Source organism: Pan troglodytes, chromosome 1, assembly GCF_028858775.2.
Source record: "Pan troglodytes isolate AG18354 chromosome 1, NHGRI_mPanTro3-v2.0_pri, whole genome shotgun sequence".
NCBI classification, from domain to species: domain Eukaryota; kingdom Metazoa; phylum Chordata; class Mammalia; order Primates; family Hominidae; genus Pan; species Pan troglodytes.
In genome coordinates, this window is record NC_072398.2 from 220,987,647 (window position 1) to 221,014,284 (window position 26,638).

At 47.4% G+C, this 26,638-nt stretch overlaps 1 pseudogene; it reads left to right on the forward strand.

The window, feature by feature from the left end:
- The first annotated feature begins 16,831 nt into the window (after window positions 1–16,831).
- LOC107973867 (cofilin-1-like) lies at window positions 16,832–18,836 on the forward strand (annotated as a pseudogene).
- Window positions 18,837–26,638: the final 7,802 nt, after the last annotated feature.

Below are 26,638 nucleotides of genomic sequence, written 5' to 3' on the forward strand. Positions count from 1 at the left end.
TGTGCACCACCACATCTGGCTAATTAAAAAAACTTTTTTGTAAAGACAGGGTCTCATTATGTTGCCTAGGCTGGTTATGAATTCCTTGCCTCAAGTGATCCTTTCACCTTGGCCTTCCCACATGCTAGAATTACAGGCACATACCACCACCCAGCCAATAAAGATATTTAAATAAAAGTAACTTTAGGGCCGGGAGTGGTGGCTCACACCTGTAATCCCAGCACTTTGGGAGGCCGAGGCGGGCGGATCATGTGAGGTCGGGTTCAGCCTGACCAACATGGAGAAACCCTGTCTTTACTAAAAATACAAAATTAGCCGGGTGTGGTGGCGCATGCCTCTAATCCCAGCTACTTGGGAGGCTGAAGCAGGAGAATCACTTGAAACCGGGAGGCGGAGGTTGCGGTGAGCCAAGACTGAGACATTGTACCCCAGCCTGGGCAACAAGAGCGAAACTCCATCTCAAAAAAAAAAAAGTAGCTTTAGGCTAGGCACAGTAGCTCACACCTGTAATCCCAGCACTTTGGGAAGCCGAGGCAGACAGATCACTTGAGCCCAGGAGTTCGAGACCAGCCTGGGCAACATGGTGAAACCCCATCTCTACAAGAAATGCAAAATTTAGCCGGACCTGGAGATGTACACCTGTGGTTACATGTACTGGAGAGGCTGTGGTGGGAGGATCACTTGAGCCCAGGTGGCAGAGGTTGCAGCGAGCCAAGCTGTTGCACTCCAGCCTGGGCGACAAAGCAAGTAATAAAGTAATAAAGTAATAAAAATCTTTATTGTATCAAGATTAATTTCCTCTTCATCTCCATGTTTTTAGCTCCTGCCAAAATTAGAAGCTGCCTTCCCAAATAGTCTAGGTCTAATTTAGATTTCAAAAACAAATTTTTTACTTTGAAATAATTTAAAATTTATGATAGAGTTCCAAGAATAGTGCAAAGCACTGCTGTGTTCCCTTCATCCAGATCCATCAACTGATTACATTATGTCACATTTGGTCTATCACTCACTCTCTCTAGACACATAAATTAATAATATGGCTGGGCGCGGTGGCTCACGCCTGTAATCCCGCACTTTGGGAGACCAAGGTGGGCAAATCACCTCAGGTCTAGGAGTTCAAGATCAGCCTGGCCAACATGGTGAAACCCCATCTGTACTAAAAATACAAAAATTATCTGGGCATGGTGGCTCATGCCTGTATTCCCAGCTACTTGGGAGGCTGAAGTGGGAGAATCGCTTGAACCCAGGAGGCAAAGGTTGCAATGAGCTGAGATGACGCCACTGCACTCCAGCTGGGGCAACAAAACGAGACTCCATCTCAAAAAAAAAAATTAATTAATAACATATATGTTCTTACTTATCCATTGAGATTAATGACAGACTGCGTGCCCCTTTGCCTCTAAAAAGTTTGTCTTTCCTAAGGACAAAGACATTCTCTTACACAATCACAATACTGTTATCAAATTCAGGATTTTAACATTAATGTAACACTCTTTTCTAATATACAACCATTTTAAAATTTGGCCCTTCCTGCCCCCGCAGAAAAAGAAACAAAAACAGGTTGCTGTGGTGGCTCACACCTGTAATCCCAGCACTTTAGAAGGCTGAGGTGGGTGGGCGGATCCCTTGAGCCCAGGAGTTAGAGGCCTAGCCTGGGCAACATGGTGAAACCCCATCTCTACAAAAAAAAAAAAAAAAAAATTAGTCTGGCATGGTGGTTCACACCTGTAGTCCCAGCTCCTTCGGTGGTTGAGGTGGGAGAATCACCTGAGCCTGGGGAGGTCGAGGCTGCAGTGAGCAGTGATCACATCACTGCACTCAAGCCTGGGTGACAGAGTGAGACCCTGTCTCAAGGAAAAAAAAAGAAAGAAAGAAACAAAAACAAAACATGTCCTTTGAATAATTTTTCTTTTTTTTTTTTGAGATGGAGTCTCGCTCTGTCGCCCAGGCTGGAGGGCAGTGGCGCAATCTCGGCTCACTGCAAGCTCCGCCTCTCGGGTTCACGCCAATCTCCTGCCTCAGCCTCCTGAGTAGCTGGGACTACAGGCGCCTGCCACCACGCCCAGCTAATTTTTTTGTTTTATTTTTAGTAGAGACGGGGTTTCACCGTGTTAGCCAGGATGGTCTTGATCTCCTGACCTTGTGATCCGCCCGCCTCGGCCTCCCAAAATGCCTTTGAGTAATTTTTCTCTCTGATCTAGGATCCAATCCAGGAACATTGTATTCCATCATTGTGGCTCTTTCATCTCCTTCAATCTAGAACACTTTCTCAGCGTTTCTTTGTCTTTCATGCCATTGGCACTTTTGAAGAGTTCAGGCTTGCTTTGTTTTTGGAATGTCCCTCAATTTGGGGTTGCCTGATGTTTCCTCATGATTTGATTCAGATTATAAGTGTTTGGCCGGGCGCAGTGGCTCACACCTGTAATCCCAGCACTTTGAGAGGCCGAGGCGGGCGGATCACAAGGTCAGGAGATCGAGACCATCCTGGCTAACACAGTGAAACCCCATCTCTACTAAAAATACAAAAATTAGCTGGGCACGTGCAGTGGTAGGCGACTGTAATCCCAGCTACTCGGGAGCTGAGGCAGGAGAATCACTTGAACCCGCAAGTTAGAGGTTGCAGTGGGCCGAGATCGTGCCATTGCACTCCAGTCTGGGTGACAGAGTGAGACTCCGTTTCAAAAAAAAAAAAGAAAGAAAAGAAAGTACATTTGCAGGATGCTGTGGCTCATGCCTGTAATCCCAGCACTTTGAGAGGCCGAGGTGGGCAGATTGCAGTTGGAGACCAGCCTGGACAACATAAGGAGACCTGTCTCTACAAAAATTAGCCAGGTGTGGTGGCATGCACCTGTAGTTCCAGCTACTCAGGAGGCTGTGGTGCCAAGAGGTAGAGGTTGTAGTGAGCCAAGACTGCACTATTGCACTCCAGCCTGGGCAACAGAGTGAGACCCCATCTCCCCCAATTACCCACCAAAAAGAAAGTAAATTGCAGACATCACAGCATTTCACTCCTAAATTCTTCATCCTGCTTCTCCTAAGAACAAGAATATTGTCCTTCATAACCACAATGATAATCATAAGAGAAAATGAATAATTATTTCCTGCTATCATCTAATACCTGGTCCACATTCAAATTTCTACAATTGTTCCCCTCAAATGTCTTTTATAGCTGTTTTCTTTTTCTTTTCTTTCTTTCTTTCCTTTTCTTTTTTTTTTTTTTTGAAACAGGTCTCACTCTGTCACCAAGGCTGGCGTGCAGTGACACAATCCTGGCTCACTGCAGCCTCGACCTCCCGGACTGAGATGATCCTCCCACCTCAGCCTCCTGGATAGCTGGGGCTACAGGTGCATCCCACCACACCAGGCTTTTTTTTTTGTATTTTTTATAGAGATGAGGTTTCACCATGTTGCCCAGGCTGGTCTCAAACTCCTGGGGTCAAGTGATCTGCCCGCCTCGGCCTCCAAAAGTGCTGGGATTACAGGTGTGAGTCCCCGCGCCCAGCCTCTATTTTCTTAAAATAGGATCCAATTAAGCTTCGTGCATTACATTTGCTTAGTGTGTCCATTAATCTTTTTAAAATCTAGAATAATCTCCCTATACAAGATACTGACTTTTGGAAGAGCTCTGGTCAGGTAGTTTGTAGAATGTCGCACCTTCTGAATTCATCTGGTTGCTTCCCTGTGGTATTACTCAGCACACTCCTCTATTCCCTGTTTTTCCTGCATACTAGAAGTTAGATCTAAAGACACAATCACATCCAGGTTAAACACAATGGCCACAACACTTCTTGGGCAAAGCCTTGAATATCCCAATGCTCCTTATCAAGAGCCACATAATGTCTGGCTGTTTCACTTTTAGTGATGCTAAATTTGATGTCTCAATTAAGACTGTGACCACTGGCCGGGGTGGTGGCTCACGCCTGTAATCCCAGCACTTTGGGAGGCCGAGGTGGGTGGATCATGAGGTCAGGAGATCGAGACCATCCTGGTTAACACGGTGAAACCCCGTCTCTACTAAAAATACAAAAAATTAGCCGGGTGTGGTGGTGGGCGCCTGTAATCCCAGCTACTCGGGAGGCTGAGGCAGGAGAATGGCGAGAACCCGGGAGGTGGAGCTTGCAGTGAGCCGAGATCGCGTCACTGCACTCCAGCCTGGGCGACAGAACGAGACTCCGTCTCAAAAAAAAAAAAAAAAAAAAAAAAGACCGTGACCGCTAGATCTGTCCACGGAAAAGATGTATTTCCCCCCTTTGCAAAATTCCAGTAATCTCTAGATGATACATTGACACAGGGCAAACATCCCATTTCACTACAACCTTTCACCTAATGGTTTAGCATCCACTGATGATCCTTGCCTGACTCTGTTATTTTATTGGGGATTACAAAATGGAAAGTTTTATTTGCTTTTATTTTTTATTTTATTTATTTACTTATTTATTTTTGAGACGGGGTCTTGCTCTGTTGCCCAGGCTACAGTGCAGTGGCACGATCTTGGCTCACTGAAACCTCCGCCTCCTGGGTTCAAGCGATTCTCCTGCCTCAGCCTCCCAAGTAGCTGGGACTACAGGCGCCTGCCACTGCACCCAGCTAATTTTTGTATTTTTAGTAGAGATGGGGTTTCACCATCTTGGCCAGGCTGGTCTCAAACTCCTGACCTCGTGATCTACTCGCCTTGGCCTCTCAAAGTGCTGGGATTACAGGGGTGAGCCATCACGCCCAGTCTGTTTTTATTTTTATTTTTTTAGGGATAGGGTCTCACTCTGTCGCCCACCCTGGAGTGCAGTGGTGCGATCATGGCTTACCACAGCCTTGGCCTCCTGGGCTGAAGCGATCCTCCTGCCTCATCTTCCAGAGTAGCTGGGGCTACAAGTGCACCACCATGTCTGGCTAATTTTTTTTATTTTTAAAATTTTTTGTAGAGACGGGGTCTTCCTACGTTGCCCAGACTGGTCTCATGTTCTTGGCCCTAAGCGATCCTCCCGTCTCGGCCTCCCAATGTGCTGGGATTACTGGCATGAGTCAACTCTTCTCCAGTACTTCTACATTCTTTTGTAAAGAATTTTCCTTCGTCAACTGGAGATGAACCACAGTTCCTCCTAACTGCTTAATCCTTTATCAATTTTCAGGATAGACTGACACAATAATCACCTCCAATAGTGACAAATAAATTGTATTTTTTTCTTGTTTAAAAATAGTCATGGCTGGGTGCAGTGGCTTATGCCTATAATCCTAGCACTTTGGAAGCTGAGGCAGGTAGATTGCTAGAGCCCAGGAGTTCAAGACCAGCCTGTACAACATAGGGAGACCCCATCTCTACAAAAAATTTAAAAACTAGCCAGATGTGGTGGTGCACACCTGTAGTCCCAGCTACTTGGGAGGCTGAGGTGGGAGAATCAGTTGAGCCGGGAGGCGAAGGTTGCAGTGAGCCAAGATCATGCCACTGCACTCCAGCCTAGGAGACAGAGTGAGACCCTGTCTCAAAACTAATAATAATAATAATAATCACTATGAACTCTTGCATTTTTATTTATTTAGTGTTTCAAAATAGGTTATAGTCATTAATGTTCCTAATGATCACATTATTTTACTCAGGCTCTGTGGAAACCCTTTAAACTGACTCTAAGTCCATTGGATGTGTCTCTATTAGCCTTTGAGCACATTCTTGCCTTCTGGACCACCAAGATGTACCAGGCTTGTCTTATATTTTCCCTGCTGTATCCCTGGAATCAGCCATTCCTCAAAGGATCTATGGTTTTTTGTTTTGTTTTGTTTTGTTTTGTTTTGTTTGAAATGAAGTCTCGCTCTGTCACCCAGGCTGGAGTGCAATGGTGTGATCTCAGCTCACTGCAACCTCCACCTCCCAGGTTCAAGTGATTCTCCTGCCTCAGCCTCCTGAGTAGCTGGGATTACAGGTACATGACACCACACCCGGCTAATTTTTGTATTTTTAGTAGAGACAGGGTTTCACCATGTTGGCCAGGCTGGTCTCAAATTCCTGATCACATGATCTGCCCACCTCGGCCTCCCAAAGTGCTGGGATTACAGGCGTGAGCCATCGTGCCCTGCCAATCTCTGTTTTTTTATAGTGGGAAAAACGATTTAGAAATCAGAATCAGGGCATTAGGTTGTTGTCAGAAGCATTTTTTTGTTTGTTTGTTTATTTTTTTGAGACGGAGTTTTGCTCTTGTCGCCTAGGCTGGAGTGCAATGGCGTGATCTCAGCTCACTGCAACCTCGGCCTCCCAGGTTCAAGCAATTATCCTGCCTCAGCTTCCCAAGTAGCTGGGATTATAGGCATGTGCCACCACACCCAGCTAATTTTTGTATTTTTAGTAGAGACGGGGTTTCACCATGTTGGTCAGGCTGGTTTCGAACTCCTGACCTCAGGTGACCCACCCACCTCAGCCTCCCAAAGTGCTGGGATTACAGGCATGAGCCACTGCGCCGGCCTTGTTTGTTCTTTGAGACAAGGTCTGGCTCTCTTGGTCAGGCTGGAGCGCAGTGGCCCAGTCTTGGCTCACTATCACCTCTGCCTCATGGACTCAAGCCATCCTCTTACTTCAGCCTCCCTAGTAGCTGGAACTGCAGGCACACACCACCACACCCAGCTCTTTTTTTTTTTTTGTATTTTCAGTAGAGATGGGGTTTCACCATGTTTCCCAGCCTGGTGCTGAACTCATGAGCTCAAGCGATCTGACCACCTCAGCTTCCCAAAGTGCTGGGATTATAAGCATGAGCCACAGCACCCGGCCCACAAGTACTTTTGAAAGGTAAACTAATATAAACTAATATAATACTAAGGTAAGATATTTTTATTTTATCATGATTTACTTTCTTTCTTTTTTTTTTTCTGAGACGGAGTCTCACTCTGTCGCCCAGGCTGGAGTGCAGTGGCACAATCTCGGTTCACTGCAAGCTCCGCCTCCCAGGTTCACGCCATTCTCCTGCCTCAGCCTCCTGAGTAGCTGGGACTACAGGCACCCACCACCACGCCTGGCTAATTTTTTTGTATTTTTAGTAGAGACAGGGTTTCACCATGTTAGCCAGGATGGTCTCGATCTCCTGACCTCATGATCCGACCTCCTCGACTTCCCAAAGTGCTGGGATTACAGGCGTGAGCCACTGCGCCCGGCTTACTTTCCTTTTAATTTAAGCATCTTAGCTGCCAAAATTAAGGTATGCCTCCCTTATTTGTTCTAGATCTTGGGTTTTTAAAACCATTTTTTGTAAAAAGCCAGTTAGTACAAAAATACAAATAACAAAAAAACTGTAGTCTCTTGTTCTCCCCAGCCCCTTCCATATCCCTTATCAGAAGTAACCATTCTTTTGGTTGTTTCTTATGGATATACCTACATCTTTTAAAATAATAAATCTATCCTGTAATTAAAAAAAATTTTTTTTGAGACAGGGTCTTGCTCTGTCACCCAGGCTAGAGTGCAGTGTCTCGATCTCAGCTCACTGCAACCTCTGCCCCCCGGGCTCAAGCCATCCTCCCACCTCAGCCTCCCCAGTAGCTGGGAATACAGACATGTGCTACCATGCCTGGCTAATTTTTGTATTTTTGCTAGAGATGGGGTTTTGCCATGTTTCCCAGGCTGGTCTCAAACTCCTGGGCTCAACCTTGGCCTCCCAAAGTTTTGGGGTTACAGGCATGAGCCACCATGCCTGGCCTTATCCTGCAAAATTTTGGTTTATTCAATTTAGAAAGTATCTACTGATTTCCTATTATGTCTAATGAGGGTTTTTTAGCTCACACTTCATTATCATTTCCTCCATCCTCTTAATATACCGATACCTAATATCACCATTTTTGGTTAAATACATATTCAATGTTTTCACTATTATGACTACGTAAATTGTGTTCATGACTGAGACAAGTTTTATCTTTTCTTGTGCAACTTTACTTTTTCCTGGAGTTAATAATTGCCTTGCTTTTTCATTTGCTTTGTTCTCTTTGAACATCTAAATAATCATTTTATGCCCTCCAAAAGTTGTGTAAATGTCTTGAATAAGGTTTTCTTCATAGTCAAATCTGTCAGCTAGTTTGTAATTTTTTTTGTGGGGGGACAGAGTCTTGCTCTGTTGCCCAAGCTGGAGTGCAGTGGCATGATCTTGGCTCACTGCAACCTCCGCCTCCCGGGTTCAAGTGATTCTCCTGCCTCAGCCTCCCAAGTAGCTGGGATTACAGGTGTGCACCACCACACCTGACTAATTTTGTATTTTTTTAGTAGATACGGGGTTTCACCCTGTTGGTCAGGCTGGTCTTGAACTCCTAACCTCAAGTGATCCACTCACCTTGGCCTCCCAAGGTGCTGAGATTACAGGTGAGAGCCACTGTGCCCAGCCAGATAGTTTGTAATTTTTATTTTTTTATTTCTTGGAGTCTTCATGCCTCCTTTCCTGGATTGCTTGCTGGAAATTGTATCATTTGTCATCCTGGAGACTTCCTTACATGTCTGAAAATGGTCTTATTCCATTTACATGTCATTGGTAGTCCGGTTGTGTACAGAATTTTAGGTTGAAGGTCATTCATACTCAACACTTAGAAGATATTTTTCTGCTGGCGCCTAGCTTCTCTTATTGCTGTTAAGAAGTCCATTGCATTCTTGGTCATTCACGTAATCTTCATTTTCTCTCTGGACTCTTTCATGATCTTACCGTATCATCCATTTTCTGAAATTCAAGATGGGCTGATCTGAAGGTAGTCAGTTATCTCAGTTGATCAGTTCTATTCTTTCCCCTTTTCTCACTACTGCACTTGACTAGTCTTAAAAAAAAAAAAAAAAAAAAGGGCTGGGCATGATGTCTCACACCTGTAATACCAGCACTTTGGGAGGCTAAGGTAGGTGGATCACCTGAGGTCAGGAGTTCGAGACCAGCCTGACCAACATGGTGAAACCCCATCTTTACTAAAAATACAAAATTAGCCAGGTGTGGTGGCACATACCTGTAATCCCAGCTACTTGGGAGGCTGAGGCAGGAGAATTGCGTGAACCCAGGAGGTGGAGGTTGCAGTGAGCTGAGATTGCACCATTGCACTCCAGCCTGGGCAACAACAAGAGCGAAACTCTGTCTCAAAAAAAAAAAAGAATGAAATTCAAGATGATTACTTGGTCTTCCTGAATATCTTTTTTCATTCATTGTTCTGGGCATATGGTGATCTTTTCGTTATAGAGATTTTTGTCCTTCAATTCTGGGAAACTTTGTTGTATTATTTCTCTGACAACTTTTTCCCCAATGATTCCTTGGTTCTCTCTTTCTGAAATTCCTGTTAGCTATTGACTTTCCTACAATGATGCATCATTTTTGAAAATCTTTTTTCTTTTGTTGTTACAATTTTTAAAATTCTACTTTCTGTGAAATTTCCCCAATTTTACCTTCAATATTTTTGTTATTATTGTATTTATTTATTCATTCATTTTTTTTTTTGAGATGTAGGCTTGCTCTGTCACCCAGGCTGGAATGCAGTGGCACAGTCTTGGCTCACTGCAACCTCTGCCTCCCGGGTTCAAGTGATTCTCCTGCCTCAGCCTCCTGAGTAGCTGCACTGCAGCTGCCCACCACCACGCCTGGCTAATTTTTGTGTTTGTAGTAGAGTCGGGGTTTCACCATGTTGGTTAGGCTGGTCTCAAACTCCTGGCCTCAGGTAATGCATCTGCATCAGCCTCCCAGAGTGTTGAGATTACAGGCGTGAGCCACCGTGCCTGGCACGTTTGGGTCTTCCTTTCACATTAGAGGCTCTCTTCTCTTTGTCCAAAATCCATAGCCCAACTCCTTGGACCTGTTGGAATATTTCACAGGAGATTGCTGTTTTGACTCCTTTTATTATTTCCCCTTGGGCAGAAATTGTGCGACCAAAGTGATAACATAATAATTTATTTGAGCATTTATATACCAGGCTCAGAGTTGGCAAATTTAATTCTTACCTCAACTCTATTTACCAAGTACTACTACTATTGACCTTCTCTGAGGAAACTGAGGCACAGAAAGGCCAAGTAACTTGGCCAGAGTCACATAGCCAGTCTGTGGCAAAGCTGAGGTCCTTGGTTCTAGAGCCCATGCTCCTAATCACCTCTAATCAATCTCCTTATTTGGAACCTGGGGGACAATTTGCTCTCTGTTCTTTATAGAAAACAACCACAACATTGTAACACCAGTTACTAAATGCCAGACACTGTTCTGAACACATTATCTGTATAGATTCCTTTAATCCCTAACAGGCCTATGAAGTAGGTACCATATTTAGTCCTATTTTACAAAGAACCTTCTAGAGGTTCAACTTACCCAAGATCACCAGATAGTGACAGCAGTGTCCGAATTTCAAATCTAGGCTGGGTGTGATGCCTCACGCCTGTAATACCAGTACTTTGGGAGGCCAAGGCAGGAGGATCGCTTGAGCCCAGGAGTTCTAGACCAGTCAGGGCAACATAGTAAGACCTCCATCTCTACAAAAAATTTAAAAATTAGCTGGGCGTGGTGGCATCTGCCTGTGATCCAAGTGACTCAGGAGGCTGAAGCAGGAGGATTGCTTGAGCCCAGGAGGTCAAGGCTGCAGTGAGCCATGATGGTGCCACCTCCAGCCTGGATGACAGTTCGAGACCCTGCCTTAAAAAAAATGAAAAAAGAATTTAAAATTTAGGTTTTCTGTCCCTGGAGCTCTCACTTTCATTTTCCTTTCTGGGCCTTAGGAGCAGAGTGGAGTTTATTGCCCTTGTCAGTTCATGGCCCACCACCCTCCTCAGCCTGGGCAAAGCCTGGCTTATTTTATTTCATTATTTTCTTTTTGTTTTTGAGACAGAGTTTCTCTGTCACCCAAGTTGGAGTGCAGTGGCGCTATCTCGGCTCACTGCAAACTCCACCTCCTGGGTTCAGGTGATTCTCCCACCTCAGCCTCCCAAGTAGCTGGGATCGCAGGCACGCACCACCACGCCTGGCTAATTTTTGTATTTTTTGTAGAGACAGGGTTTCACCATGTTGCTCAGGCTCGTCTCTATCTCCTGGGCTCAAGCAATCCTCCTGCCTTGGCCTCCCAAAGTGCTGGGATTCTAGGCATGTGCCACTGCGCCTGACCTATTTCATTATTTTCTCCAGTTACTCCCAACCCCTAGTCCCTCTCCCCTCCCCCTCCTAGGCCCTCACTAGGGTGTTCATCTGTCTTTGAATCTGCATGTGTCTGTATAAAGCATGCACAGTTGTTCTGTGGGTGTACTTAGCAATAACCAGACATTTATTCAGCACCTACCATGGTGCCAGGTGTTACCCTAGATCAGGGAGCAACAAACCACAGCCGATTGCCAGCTTTTATACAACCTGCAAGCCAAAAATGGTATATATATATATTTCTTTTTCGAGATGGAGTCTTGCCCTGTTGCCCAGGCTGGAGTGCGATGGTGCCATCTCAGCTTACTGCAACCTTCGCCTCCTGGGTTCAAGTGATTCTCCTGCCTCAGCCTCCCCAGTAGCTGGGACTACAGGTGCCTGCCACCACGCCCGGCTAATTTTTATTTTGTATTTTTAGTAGAGACGGAGTTTCACCATGTTTGCCAGACTGGTCTCAAACTCCTGACCTCAAGTGATCCGCCTGCCTCGGCCTTCCAAGGTGTTGGGATTACAAGCGAGAGCCAATGCACCCGGCCAGTTTTTACATCTTTAAATGGCTGAAAAAAAAATCAAAAGAATACAGTTTTGTGACACCTGAAAATTATATGAAATTCAAGTATCAGTATCCATGTCTAAGTTTTACTGGTGCACAGCCACACTCATTTTTTTGTTTGTTTTTTTTTTTGAGATGGAGTCTTGCTCTGTTGCCCAGGCTGGAGTGCAGTGGTGTGATCTCGGCTCACTGCAACCTCCGCCTGCTGGGTTCAAGCCATTCTCCTTCCTCAGCCTCCTGAGTAGCTGGGATTACAGGTGTGCGCCACGACGCCTGGCTAATTTTTGTATTTTTAGTAGAGACAGGGTTTCTGCATGTTGGCCAGGCTGGTCTCAAACTCCTGACCTCAGATGATCCACCTGCCTTGGCCTCCCAAAGTGCTAGGATTACAGATGTGAGCCACCGCACCAGGCCCACGCTCATTTTTTATGTACATTTCTGGTTGCTTTCATGCCACATTGGCAGAATTGAGTAGTTACAGCAGAGATTGTATGGCACAAAGCTGAAAATACTGACTGTCTGGCCCTTTACAGAAAAAAGAAAATTGCTGACCAGCGCTCTAGAGGTTGGGATACTCTAGGGAACGTATGTGTTTAATTTATATAAATAGAATGATGGTTTAACTGGGGCCGGGGAGCAAATTCAATCTGGGATTTTTGAGAGTGACAGAGAGGCTATTAATTACTGGGACAACTTGGGGTCAACTATCTGTCTCTGGAAAGCAAGGATGCATGATTATCTCTCTCTAACCCTCATTCTGCCCAAGATCACTGGCTTTGCTTGTTGTATTTTAAGAATGTGTTGGCTGGGCATGGTGGCTCAACCCTGTAATCCCAGCACTCTGGGAGGCTGAGGAGGGCGGATCACCTGAGGTCAGGAGTTCGAGATCAGCCTGGCCAAGGTGATGAAACCTGTCTCTACTAAAAATGCAAAAAATTAGCCAGGCATGGTGGTGGGAGCCTGACAGAGCGAGACTCCGACTCAAAAAAAAAAAAAAAAAAAAAAAAAAAGAATTTGTTAGCTAGGCATGGTGGCTCACACTTGTAATCCCAGCACTTTGGGAGGCCAAGGTGGGACGACTGCTTGACCTCAGGAGTTGGAGGCCAGCCTGGGCAACATAGCAAAACCTAATCTCTACTAAAAATACAAAAATTGGCTGGGCGTGGTGGCTCATGCTTATAATTCTAGCACATTGGGAGGCTGAGACAGGTGGATCACCTGAGGCCAGCAGTTCGAGACCAGCCTGGCCAACATGGTGAAACCCCAACTCTACTGAAAATACAAAAATTAGCTGGGCATGATGGCACACACCTGTAATCCCAGCTACTTGGGAGGCCGAGGCAGGAGAATCGCTTGAACTGGGGAGGTGGAGGTTGCAGTGAGCTGAGATTGTGCCACTGCACTCCAGCCTGAGTGACAGAGCAAGACTCTGTTTTAAAGAAACAAAACAAAACAAAACAAAAATTAGCCAGGTGTAGCATTGTGAGCCTGCAGTCCCAGCTACCTTGGAGGCTGAGGTAGGAGCTTTACTTAAACCCAGAAAGTTAAGGCTTCAGTGAGCTTTGACAGTGTCACTGTATTTCAGCCTGGGTGACAGAGCAAGATGCTGTCTCAGAAAAAAAAAAAAAAAAATTTCTCTGGGTTGTAGCCCTAGAATAGGACTCAGCAAACTATAGCCCATAGGCCAAATCTGGGGCATGGCAATTTCTGTACAGTCAGCAAGCTAATTTTTAAATGACTGGGGTAAAAAATCAAAAGAAGAATCATATTTTGTGACACATTAAAATGACATGGAGGCCTGGCATGGTGGCTCACACTTGTAATCCCAGAACTTTGGGAGGCCAAGGTGGTAGGATCACTTGAAGCCAGGAATTCAAGACCAGCTTGGCCAACATGGTGAAACCCGTCTCTATTAAAAATACAAAAATTAGCCGGGCATGGTGGTGTGCACCTATAATCCCAGCTACTCAGGAGGCTGAGATACAAGAATCGCTTGAATCTGGGAGGTGGAGGTTGCAGTGAGCCAAGATTGCACCACTGCACTCCAGCCTGGGCAACAGAGTAGAGTCTGTTTCAGAAAAAAAAGAAAAAGAAAATGACATAGAGTTCACATTTCAATGTCCATAAAGGTTTTGGAACAGCCCCACCCACTCATTTGCATATTATCTAAGACTGTAGCAGTGTCTTTGTGGTCTGCAAAGCCTAAAATATTTCCTATCTGGCAGGGTGCCGTGGCTCACGCCTGTAATCCCAGAACTTTGGGAGGCCAAGGCGGGCGCATCATGAGGTCAGTAGATTGAGACCATCCTGGCCAACATGGTGAAACCCCGTCTCTACTAAAAATACAAAAATTAGCTGGGCATGGTGGCATGTGCCTGTAATCCCAGCTACTTGGGAGGCTGAGGCACGAGAATAGCTTGAACCAGGGAGTCGGAGGTTGCAGAGAGTTGGAGGTTGCACTGCACTCCAGCCTGGCGACAGAGCGAGACTCCGTCTCAAAATAAATAAATAAATAAAAATAAAATAACTATTTTTTTTAAAGCAGATTGGTCATTTTATTTTATTTATTTATTTTTCTGAGACAGGGTCTCCCTCTGTCACCCAGGCTGGAGTGCAGTGGTGTGATCACAGCTCACTGTAGCTTTGACCTTTCCGGGCTCAGGTTATCCTCCCACTTCAGCCTCCCAGGTAGCTGAAACTACAGGTGTACACCACCATACCTGGCTAATTTTTGTAATTTTTGTAGCGACAGGGTTTTCCCAGGCTGGTCTTCCTGTTTTCAACAGGTTTTCCTGTTGCCCAGGCTGGTCTGGAACACGTGGGCTCAAGAGATCCACCCGCCTTGGCCTCCCAAAGTGCTGGGATTACAGGCGTGAGCCACCACACCTGGCCTATTTTTTTTTTTTTTTTTTGAAACAGACGCTCGTTCTGTCACACAGGCTGGAATGCAGTGGTGCAGTCTCGGCTCACTGCAACCTCCACCTCCTAGGTTCAAGTGATTCTCATGCCTCAGCCTCCCGAGTAGTTGGGACCACAATAGTCCCCCCACAACACCCAGCTAATTTTTGTATTCTTTTTTCTTTTGAGATTGAGTCTCGCTCCCGTGGTGCAGGCTGGAGTGCAGTGGCGCGATCTCAGCTCACTGTAACCTCCACCACCTGGGTTCAAGTGATTCTCCTTCCTCAGCTTCCTGAGTAGCTGGGATTACAGGCGTGTGCCACCACGCCCGGCTAATTTTTGTATTTTTTAGTAGAGACGAGGTTTCACCTTGTTGGCCAGGCTGGTCTCGAACTCCTGACCTCAGGTGAGCCACCCGCCTCAGCCTCCCAAAGTGCTAGCATTACAGGTGTGAGCCACTGCGCCTGGCCTAATTTTTGTATTTTTAGTAGAGACAGGGTTTCACCATGTTGGCCAGGCTGGTCTAAAACTCCTGACCTCAGGTGATCTGCCTGCCTTGGCCTCTCAAAGTGCTATCTATTTTTTAATGGAAAAGTTCACCAATCCTGGCGCCAGGTGATTGCTTCTAACTGCTGCAGTGTATGGGATAGTGTATAGTACAACTCTACCATAGTTTACTTGCTGGTTCCCCTGAAGATTGTCCCTGTGCTCAGTTATTCTAGGCACTGAGGATACAGCAAAGGAGCCGAGAGAAGTCCTTTCCCTCTGGGAGCTTATAGTGGCCGGTGCTGGGTTCAGATCCTTTATTCAGCATAGACTCCATTCCCAGCACTTGATGTCAATGGTTGTTTGAATCCTCACAATAATTTTATAACATTGTCTCCATTTTTCGGGTAAGGAAACCAGCTCAGAAGCGCCAGGATGGGCTTTGAGATCCACCCCAGACCGGCTATGGCACCTGGGCTCTTAGCTCCTTGCTCTCCTGCCTGTCTGCACAGCTTGGCCAATCCTCCACCCGTCTCATTCCCACCTTCCTAATTTTTGCCTTTCTGATGAGTGTAAAATGCTCTCTCATAACACCATCTTTGTTTGCATTTCTCCGATATCTCCCGAGTTTGAATATTTCTGGAATCTGAGCTCTTAACTATTGATTTGCTTCTTTAAATCAAACTAGTATGTTTTCTAAACAAGGTGAAAAAACATTTTAACAAAGAAGTTTGCAGACATTTCCATGCCTCCCTCTGCTGCAACTTGAGGCACATGTTCTAGAAAAGAGACACATAGGTCTTGGTGTAACTTGCCTCATCCAGACCACGTGGGGCCAAGTTCAAGACACCCACCAGACTTGAGACTTCTCCCAAATCACTGACAGCTCTAGGGCTCTATTTCCTCCTCTGTAAAATGGGGGTAGTAAGAGTATGGACCTCAGATCATAGGATTATGGGGACAATTAAAGTGCTTGGTTCAGTCAGACCCTGGCAGCAGCCACAGCAGCTCTCCTTTTCTCTGGCTCTCCTTGCCATCTCCTTTTCTTTTCCTTCCCCTCCCCTCCCCTCCCCACGAAGTCTCACTCTGTTGCACAGGCTGGAGTCCAGTGGTGCAATCTTGGCTCACTGCAACCTCAGCCTCCCAGGTTCAACTGATTCTTATGCCTCAGACTCCTGAGTAGCTGAGATTACAAACATGTTCCACCACACCAGGCTAATTTTTGTATTTTTAGTAGAGATGGGGTTTCGCCATGTTGTCCAGGCTGGTCTCAAACTCCTGACCTCAAGTGATCCACCCACCTCTGCCTCCCTTAAAGTGCTGGGATTACAGGCATGAGCCATTATGCCCGGCTTGGCTCGGCTTGGCCTGCCTGCCTGCCTGCCTGCCTGCCTGCCTTCCTTCCTTCCTTCCTTCCTTCCTTCCTTCCTTCCTTCCTTCCTTCCTTCCTTCTTTCCTTCCTTTCTTTCTTTGCTGTTGTTTTCAAGACACAGGCTCACTCTGTTGCTCAGACTGGAGTGCAGTGGTGTGAACATGGCTCACTGCAGCCTCGATCTCCTGGACTCAAGCAATCCTCCCCTCTCAGCCTCCCAAGTTGCTGGGCCTACAGTTACATGCCACCATGCCAGACTAATTTTTTTTTAAAATTTTTTGTAGAGACCAGGTCTTGCCATATTGCCTGGGCTGGTCTCAAACTTCTGGGCTCAAGCAATCCTCCTGCCTTGGCCTCCCAAACCTGGGATTACAGACGTGAGCCACGGCACCTGGCTGCTATCTCCTTTTCATTTCTGAAAACATGGCCTCTGGTGTGGCTATCTCTGATGGTGTCATCAAGGTGTTCACTGACATGACAGTGGGCAAATCTTCGACGCCAGAGGAGGTGAAGAAGCGCAAGAAAATGGTGCTGCTCTTCTGCCTGAGTGAGGGTGAGAAGAACATCGCCCTGGAGGAGGGCGAGGAGACCCTGGTGGATGACGTGGGCTGGACCGTTGACAACCCCTACACCACCTTTGCCAAGATGCTGCCAGACAAAGACTGCTGCTGTGTCCTCTGAGGGGACGCAACCTATGGGTCGAAGGAGAGCAAGGAGGACCTGGTATTTATCTTCTGGGCCCCTGAGTCTGCACCCCTTAAGGGCAAAATGACCTATGCCAGCTCTAAGGATGCCATCAAGAAGCTGACAGGGGCCGGACCTGGTGGCTCACGCCTGTAATCCCAGCACTTTGAGAGGCCAAGGCAGGTGGATCACTTGAGGTCAGGAGTTCAAGACCAGCCTGGCCAACATGGTGAAACCCCATCTGTACTAGAAATACAAAAACTAGCTGGGTGTGATGACACGTGGTGTAATCCTAGCTACTCGGGAGGCTGAGGCAGGAGAATCGCTTGAACCCAGGAGGCAGAGGTTGCAGTGAGCAGCAGAGATCACACCACTGCACTCCAGCCTGGGCAACAGAATGAGACTCCATCTCAAAAAAAAAAAAAAGAGAAACAAAAAGAAGCTGACAGGGATCAAGCATGAACAAGCAAACTGCTACAAGAGGTCAAGGACCATGGCAGACCGGGTGAGAAGCTGGGAGCGGCGCTGTCATCTCCCTGGAGGGCACGCCTTTGTGAGTCCCCTCCAGCCCCATGCCTGGAACATCTGGCAGCCCCAGACCTGCCCTTGGGGGTTGCAGGCTGCCCCCTTCTGCCAAACCTGAAGTGCTGGGGGGATCCCAGCATGGGGAAGGCAATGCCTTCCAAAGAGCCTGCCGCCCCAGGGCCTTCCCAGCACCTGGATTTTCTTCCTCCCTCCATTCCTGATGTTTCTGGCCTTCCCAAACCACTTTTTTTTTTATTTTAAATTTTGAGACAGAGTCTAACTCTGTTGCCCCGGCTGGAGTGCAGTGGTGCAATCACAGCTCACTGCAGCCTTGACCTCCCTGCCTCAAGCAATCCTCCCACCTCTGCCTCTGAAGTAGCTGAGACTACAGGTGCGTGTCACCACACCTGGCTAACTTTTATACTTTTTGTAGAGACAGGGTTTTTCTCTGTTGCCCAGGCTGGTCCAACTCCCGAGCTGAAGTGATCCTCCCACTTCAACCTCCCAATGTGCTGGGATTATAGACATGAGCCACTGCATCCAGCCCCAAACCAATTTTGATCTGTTTCCTCTTGGGTTGAAGCAGACTAAATTGTCCCCAGGGACCCCAGTTTGGGGGAGGGGCTGTATTTTTTTTTTAACAACACCGCTACTACCCGTGCTCCCAACTCCTAACCACAATAGTAACTTGATACTGGTCTGTGTATGAATGGAATGTTGTGAGATGGTCCCTCCCCTTGCTGGCTGGTCCCTCTCCCTTTTCCCCTGGTCATGGCCACTCATGGAAGTAGGACCAGTAAGGGACTGATATGGTTTGGCTGTGTCCCCACCCAAATCTCATCTTGAATTCCCACATGTTGTGGGAGGGACCTGGTGGGAGGTAATTGAATCGTGGGGGCAGGTCTTCCCATGCTGTTCTCGTGATAGTAAGTCTCACGAGATCTGATGGTTTTAAAAAGGCGAGTTTCCCTGCAGTTTCCCTGCAGACAAGCTCTCTTCTCTTGTCTGCCACCATATGAGACATGCCTTTCACCTTCCACTGTCATTGTGAGGCCTCCCCAGCCATGTGGAACTGTAAGTCCATTAAACCTCTTTCTTTTGTAAGTTGCACGGTCTTGGGTATATCTTTATTAGCAGCCTGAAAGCAGACTAATACAGGGACTTTTGATAAAAAATTAAAGAGATAATAATAAAAATACAAAAATAATTTTATTTATTTATTTATTTATCTATTTTTGAGACAGAGTTTCACTCTTGTTGCCCAGGCTGGAATACAGTGGCATGATCTTGGCTTGCTGCAACCTCCACCTGCTGGGTTCAAGTGATTCTCCTGCCTCACCCTCCCAAGTAGCTGGGACTACAGGCACCTGCCACCACACCCGGCTAATTTTTTTGGATTTTTAGTAGAGACGGGGTTTCACCATGTTGGCCAGGCTGGTCTCGAACTCCTGACCTCAGATGATCCACCCACCTCGGCCTCCCAAAATGCTGGGATTACAGGTGTAAGCCACTGCACCTGGCCATAAATAAGTTTTTTTTTTTTTTATGTGCTTGTCACATCAAAAGTTCTCAGTCAATATTAGCTACTATTATTTACCCATCAGCACTCATGAGAAAGAGAAAAAGAATCATTACATGGTTATGTCAGAGAGCTTCCGTGTTTTCCAGAGGATCTCCCATGACCTATGAGTGATCTCAGTACAGGGGGACATTTTGCTAGACTACAGGATTTACAAGGCCCAGAAGTTTCTCTCGGGAGTGAAGTATGTGACTGTCACTCTGACTCCATCCAGGGTTTAGGAATCCCTGCTCTCTTGCAGCTGTCTGGTGAGAGTGAGCTAGTTGCATGTTCACAGATGGAGGCGGGGGTGCATACTGAGGCGCACGCTCCCCACTGTTCCAGATCTGCAGGCCCACGTACATTGTTGGGGGGCACAAAGGAGTCCTGCTGCCACCCTCTAGTGTTCAGGGGTCCCCTTGGGTCTCACAGTTGCCCTGGGGTCCACATTAAGGGCTTCAACAGAGGCAGAGGGAAGACCCAGACATGGTGAGAGCTGCCCAAGGAATGGGAGTAGAGAGAGGGCTGGACCTTCCTCTGCAAACACTGGTCCATCCTTTGGGTTTCCGTGTTGGGATGTGAGGTATCTTCATTCCCTTCACAATGCTCACTGCAACCTCCGCCTCCTGGGTTCAAGTGATTCTCCTGCCTCAGCCTCCCGAGTAGCTGGGATTACAGGCGTGGGCTACCACGCCCGGCTAATTTTTGTGTTTTTAATAGAGACGGGGTTTCACCATGTTGGCCAGGCTGGTCTGGAACTCCTGACCTCAGGTGATCCACCTGCCTCGGCCTCCTAAAATGCTGGGATTACAGGTGTGAGCCACCACGCCTGGCTGTAAGCACTTTTTTCTTTGACATCAAATGGCAGCAGGTTGGGTCAGTGCCTTAATTCAAAAGTACTGAGAAATATCTGGAGATATCTGGAGATCTCTGTAACAATTCTCGTGTGATAGGAAAATATCTGGAATTTCTGTTGGGGACAGAGTCATAAAGTCATAACAATGTGATGGTTTGTTGACTATGTTCATAATGGAAACACTAAATTTCAAGTAGAAGTTATTGAAAATAAAGATGTAATTTCCACCCCCTCATCCAAGTTCAAGCACCCCATGAATTCTGTGCATGTTTCTTTGAGGGTGGACCCCAGGTAAGAACTTCTGCATGAGATGCTCAAGTCAGGCACTCAGCACCCTGCTGACTCAGAGGAGGCCAGCCCATTAATGGCAGTTCTTAGCAGCAGAAAAGCTGGCTGCTCTCCTTCCAGGGCAAGGATGGACAAAGATTTGCATTCTGTTCAGGAGAGGGGAACTTCCCTCCTAGAATGGTTTAAATCTTTCCTTCCTCCCTTCCTTCCTTCCTCCCTCCCTCCCTCCCTCCCTTCCTTTCCTTCCTTCCTTCCTTTCTCTCTCTCACTCTTTCTCTCTCTCTCTCCCTCTCTGTCTCTTTCTCTCTTTTCTTCTTTTTGACGGGTCTCACTCTGTTGCTCAGGCTGGATTACAGTGGTTTGATCATGGCTCACTGTAGCCTTAACCTCACAGGCTCAAGTGATCCTCCTGCCTCAGCTTCCCAAGTAGCTGGGACTACAGCCACCCTGCCCGTTTATTTATTGTTTATTGCTTTTTTGAGACAGGATCTTGCCCTGCTGCCCAGGCTGGAGTGCAGTGGTATGATCATGGCTCACTGCAGCCTCAACCTCCTGGGATCAAGTGATCCTCCTGCCTCAGCCACATCAGCCTCTCCAATAGCTGGGACCATAGGCAAGTACTACCATGCTTGGTTAGTTTTTTTTTTTTTTTTTGTAGAGACAGAGGTCTCACTTTATCGCCCAGGCTGCTCTTGAACTACTAGGCTCAACAAATCCTGCTGGGATTACAGGTGTGAGCCATCGTGCCCGGCCTGAATCATGCTGCTTCTTTCTTTCTTTTTTTTTTTTTCAGACAGGATCTCTTGCTCTGTCGCCCAGGCTGGAGTGCAGTGGCACAATCTCGGCTCAATGCAACCTCTGCCTCCCTGATTCAAGCGATTCTTGCACCTCAGCCTCCCAAGTAGCTGGAATTACAGGCGCCCGCCACCATGTCTGGCTAATTTTTGTGTTTTTAGTAGAGGTGGGGTTTCTCCATGTTGGCCAGGCTGGTCTCAAACTCCCGACCTCAGGTGATCCACCTGCTGTGGCCTCCCAAAGTGCTGGGATTACAGGTGTGAGCCACCGCGCCCGGTCTCATGATTCTAATAGAGCAAAAAAGACCATGTTTCACCAACAGGCCGCATTGCCCATTCACCTTCTGCCTCTCAGGCAACCAAGTATCTAGTTATTTTGTGTGTTTGTAACTGACTGATCAGGAGGAACTTCAGCAAGCCTGGTAATAGTTTGGTTAAATGTTGGTTTCCTCCTCATAAAAGTGGTAAGTAATGGTGCCAGATCTCACCAAGATGGACATACTGAAAAGGCCTGGGAAGCTTGGCAGTTGGAATCAATATGTATATTTTTATTAATCGTTAACCTCTAAGTATCAAAGGAGACCAGTGAGTGGGTCAGTGGTTTCTGCTTTTGAAAAACCAGCTCAGTGGGTATTTGCAAGAGAAGGAAGGTGTTAATAAGAAAACCATGGGGAGAACCGTGCTGGGGCTGACTTGGCCAATTCTCACGACTTCCAACTATTGCATAAAAGCTACTCTTGACCGGGCGCGGTGGCTCACGCCTGTAATCCCAGCACTTTGGGAGGCCGAGGCGGGCGGATCACGAGGTCAGGAGATCAAGACCATCCTGGCTAACATGGTGAAACACCGACTCTACTAAAAACACACACAAAAAAATGAGCCAGGCTTGATGACGCACGCCTGTGGTCCCAGCTACTCAGGAGGCTGAGGCAGGAGAATCACTTAAACCCGGGAGGCAGAGGTTGCAGTGAGCTGAGATTGCACCACTGCACTCCAGCCTGGGTGACAGAGCGAGACTGTCTCAAAAAAAAAAAAAAAAGAAAGCTATTTTGAAAATGTGATTTTCCCAAATGGAGAAATGAAATTTGAGCTCCACTGGAAAGACCCCAATGAAATTGCTTTCTCTAAAAATATCTAAGACGGGAGCCCCTACTGCGTGCGTGTGTGTGTGTGTGTGTGTGTGTGTGTGTGCATTTCTAGGAGTGTGTGGGGCATATGCTAAGAGTTTTGTATAGGGTTGTGTGTGTAGGTGGGTTTCAGGGTGTGTGTGTAGAGATGTCTGTGGCTATGTTTATAGGTGTGTGCGTGTGTGTGTAGGAGGAATGGGGTTTAGGGTATCAGATTAGGAAAGAAAACCTGTTTTTCAATTCCTGTTTCTTCTTCTCTTTTTAAGATTTAAACAACAGCTCCGGGGTGGTCCTTGCAGGTTCTCTGAGTGAGCTGTGTACCAGTGATGTTTGCCCTGGCTTTGGCGTTTCTGTTTGAGGCCTTATGAAGTGGGCCAGGGCATCTGGGCCTCCTCCAGGGCCCGTGAGGGTTTCACCAGCTGTGTGTTCTGATCCTGCCTGCTTCTATTTGGTGTGATGAGGGCCTTTCACCTGAGCGTGAACAGACCCTGGTGACAACCAGCTTCCATGCACCACTCTGGGTCTCCACTTCCAACTCCATGTCTTCTTAGGCGGCTCATGATAAATCCCGAGCAATTTGGGATTAAAGGAAAAGTTGGTCAACAAAAAGATGAGTTAAAAAGAGAAACAGGGCTGGGTGTGGTGGCTCACGCTTGTAATCCCAGCACTTTGGGAGGCTGAGGCGGGTGGATCATGAGGTCAGGAGTTTAAGTTCAGCCTGGCCAAGATGGTGAAACCCCGCCTCTACTAAAAATACAAAAAATTAGCCGGGCGTGGTGGCAGGTGCCTGTAATCCCAGCTACTCGGGAGGATGAGGCAGAGAATTGCTTGAACCTGGGAGGTGGAGGTTGCAGTGAGCAGAGATCGTGCCACTGCACTCCAGCCTGGGTGACAGAGTGAAACTCCGTCTCAAAAAAAGAAAAGAAGAAGAGAAACAGGCCGGGTGCAGTGGCTCACACCTGTAATCTCAGCACTCTGGAAGCCTGAGGCAGGAGAATCACTTGAGCCTAGAAGTTTGAGACCAGCCTGGACAACGTAGTGGTATCTTTCGTACGGACCCCATCTCAGAGACCTCTGGTCTCTGTCTCTTGTTTGTTTGTTTTTTGAGATAGGGTCTTGCTCTGTCGCCCAGGCTGGAGTGCAGTGGTGTGATCTCAGCTCACTGCAACCTCTGCCTCCTGGGTTCAAGTGATTCTCGTGCCTCAACCTCCCGAGTAGCTAGAATGAGTGATATGCACCATGATGCCTGGCTAATTTTTGTATTTTTAGTAGAGATGGGGTTTCACCATGTTGGCCAGGCTGGCCTCAAACTCCTGACCTCAAGTGATCTGCCCACCTCAGCCTCCCAATGTGCTGGGATTACAGGCGTGAGCCACCGTGGCTGTTCCCTCTGGTCTCTTTTGTCTCTAGAAAAAATTTAAAAATCATCCAAGCATGGTGGTGTGTGCCTGTATTCTCAGTTACTCAGGAGGCTGAAACAGGAGGATTGCTTGAACCCAGGAGGTCGAGGCTGCAGTGAACCGTGATTGCACCATTGCACTCATGCCTGGGTGACAGAGTAGGAACCTGTCTCAAAGAAAAAAAAAAAAAGCCAAATCCCAGATATGTGGGAATGTGACCTTATTTAGAAATAGGGTCTTTGCTGATGCAATCAAGTTAAGTGAGGTCATACTGGATTAGGCTGGCCCTTAATCCAGTAATTAGAATCTTTATAAGAAGAGGAAAATTTGGGCTGGGCGTGGTGGCTCAGGCCTGTAATCCCAGCACTTAGTGCCCCTGTACTCCAGCCCGGTGACAGAGTGAGACTCTGTCTCAAAAAAAAAACAAAGAAAAGAAAAAAGAAAAATGTGGACAGAGACACCCAGGAAGAATACCATATGCTGGTGATGGAGGCAGAGATGGGAGTGATGCAGCTACAAGCCCAGGACACCCAGGACTGCCACCAGCCACTAGAAGCTAGGAAGAGGCAGGGAACGACCCTCCCCTGGGATCTTTAGAGAGATCGTGGCCCTGCTGACACCTGGATTTTGGACTTCTGGCCTCTAAACCTGGGAGATAATTAGTTTCTGGGTTTTTTGTTTTTTGTTTTTTTTTGAGATGGAGTTTCGCTCATCACCCAGGCTAGAATGCAGTGGCGCCATCTTGGCTCACTTGCAACCTCCGCCTCCTGGGTTCAAGCGATTCTCCTGCCTCAGCCTCCTGAGTAGCTGGGACTACAGGCATGTGCCATCATGCCCGGCTAATTTTTGTAATTTTAGTAGAGATGGGGTTTCGCCATATTGGCCAGGCTGGTCTCGAACTCCTGACCTCAGGTGATCCACCAACCTCAGCCTTCTAAAATGTTGGGATTACAGGCTGTCTTTCTCTCTCTCCCTCTCTGTCTCTCTTCCTGAGATAGAATCTTGCTCTGTTGCCCAGGCTGGAGTGAGCCACTGTGCCTGGCTTCCTCGACTTTCAATAATGGTAAGTATTTGGGGCAGGGGGAGAAAGGGATAAACACAGATAAAATGGAATAGTTAAAATCAAGACTTTTTTTTTTTCACTTGCAAAGGGTATTAGGAACCATCTAGTCCTAAATCCTCATTTTGCAGGGATATTTGTTTGCAAGGGCTGCCACGACAGAGTACCACAGACTTGGGATTTACACACCAATTGATTTCTTCACAGTTCTAGAGGCTAGGAGTCTGAGATCAAGGTGCAGGCAGGGCTGGTTTCTCCGGAGCTCCCTCTCTGGCTCACAGCTGGCCATCTTCTCCCTGTGTCCTCACATGGTCATTCCTCCGTATGTGTCCGTGCCCTAATCTCCTTTTCCTTTTTTTTTTTTTGAGACGGAGTCTTATTGTATCACCCAGGCTGGAGTGCAATGGCACGATCTCAGCTGTCTGCAATCTCTGCCTTCCGGGTTCAAGCGATTCTCCTGCCTCAGCCTCCAGAGTAGCTGGGATTACAGGCGCCCACCACCAAGCCCGGCTAATTTTTGTATTTTTGGTAGAGACAGGGTTTCACCATGTTGGCCAGGCTGGTCTCAAACTCCTGACCTGATGATCCACCCACCTCAGCCTCCCAAAGTGCTAGGATTACAGGCGTGAGTCACTGCGCCTGGTCTTTTTTTTTTTTTAGATGGAGTTTTGCTCTTGTCACCCAGGCTGCAGTACAATGGTACGACCTTGGCTCACTGCAACCTCCATCTCCCGGGTTCAAGCAATTCTCCTGCCTTAACTTCCCAAGTAGCTGGGATTACAGGCGTGCACCCCCACACCTGGCTAGTTTTGTATTTTTAGTAGAGATAATGTTTCACCATGTTGGCCAGGCTGGTCTCGAAGTCCTGACATCAGGTGATCAGCCTGCCTCGCCCTCCCAAATCACTGGGATTATGGGCATGAGTCACTGTGCCCGGCCCCTTTTTTTTTTTTTTTTTTTTTTTTTTTTTTTTAGACAGGGTCTTGTTCTGTTGCCCAGGCTGGAGTGCAGTAGCACAATCAGGGCTCACTGCAGCCTCAACCTCCTGGGCTCAAGCAATCCTCTCACCTCAGCCTCCTGAGTAGCTAGGACCACAGGTGTGTGCCACCATGCCCAGCTAGTTTTTAAATTTTTTGTAGAGACAGGGTCTTGCCATGTTCCCCTGGCTTGTTTCGAACTCCTGACCTCAAACAATCTGCCCATCTCTGCATCCCAAAGTGCTGGGGTTACAGGCATGAGCCACCATGCCTGGCCCCTCAGCTCCTTTTGAACTCTGCCAGGAGGGGCCTGGAGCAGGGTTCTGGGAAGCCCCATCAAGACAGCGTGACTGTTCCTCCGGTGAAGCTCAGTTTCTTAGCTTCTTTCCTTCCTTGGGCACAGAGACAGGCTTCTCCCGGGAGCGGAGAATGAGGGCCTGCACTCCAGCCTCAGTGGATCAATTCATCTTCAGCCTTCTGATCCGCAATCTTATTTTGAGCTCCCACGGCTGAAGCAATTCATCTCACCCATGCAGAGGGATGGGGAGGAGCTGAGAGTGTTGACATCCACCTGTGTTTTCTGGCACCTGAGTGACCCCTGAGACCTGCACTGGAGGGGAAGGGGAGGAGCCAACCTTTCGTTTAGTTGCTTGGAACTGCTTCAGATTAAATTCTCCCAGGGCAGGAGAGAGCTGCTGGGCCTGAGGATGTGGGGGTCCCCGGCACTTGCCTGGTAAGTGTCCCTTATTCAGGAATTGGGAGAAGCCAGTGGCATGCTTACTGTGCCCACACTCCTTGAAGAAGCCAAATATCTTCCATCAGAATCAGAAGCCTTGCATCTAAGAGGGAAGGGGGCCAAATGGGTGAGGGGCCCAGATGCATGGATGCCTTGGGAAGGGCTGACTTTCTCAGGTGAGGTCCGGCCACAGTCTCTCCCACCTTTCTCCTGCTCCTGTCATCC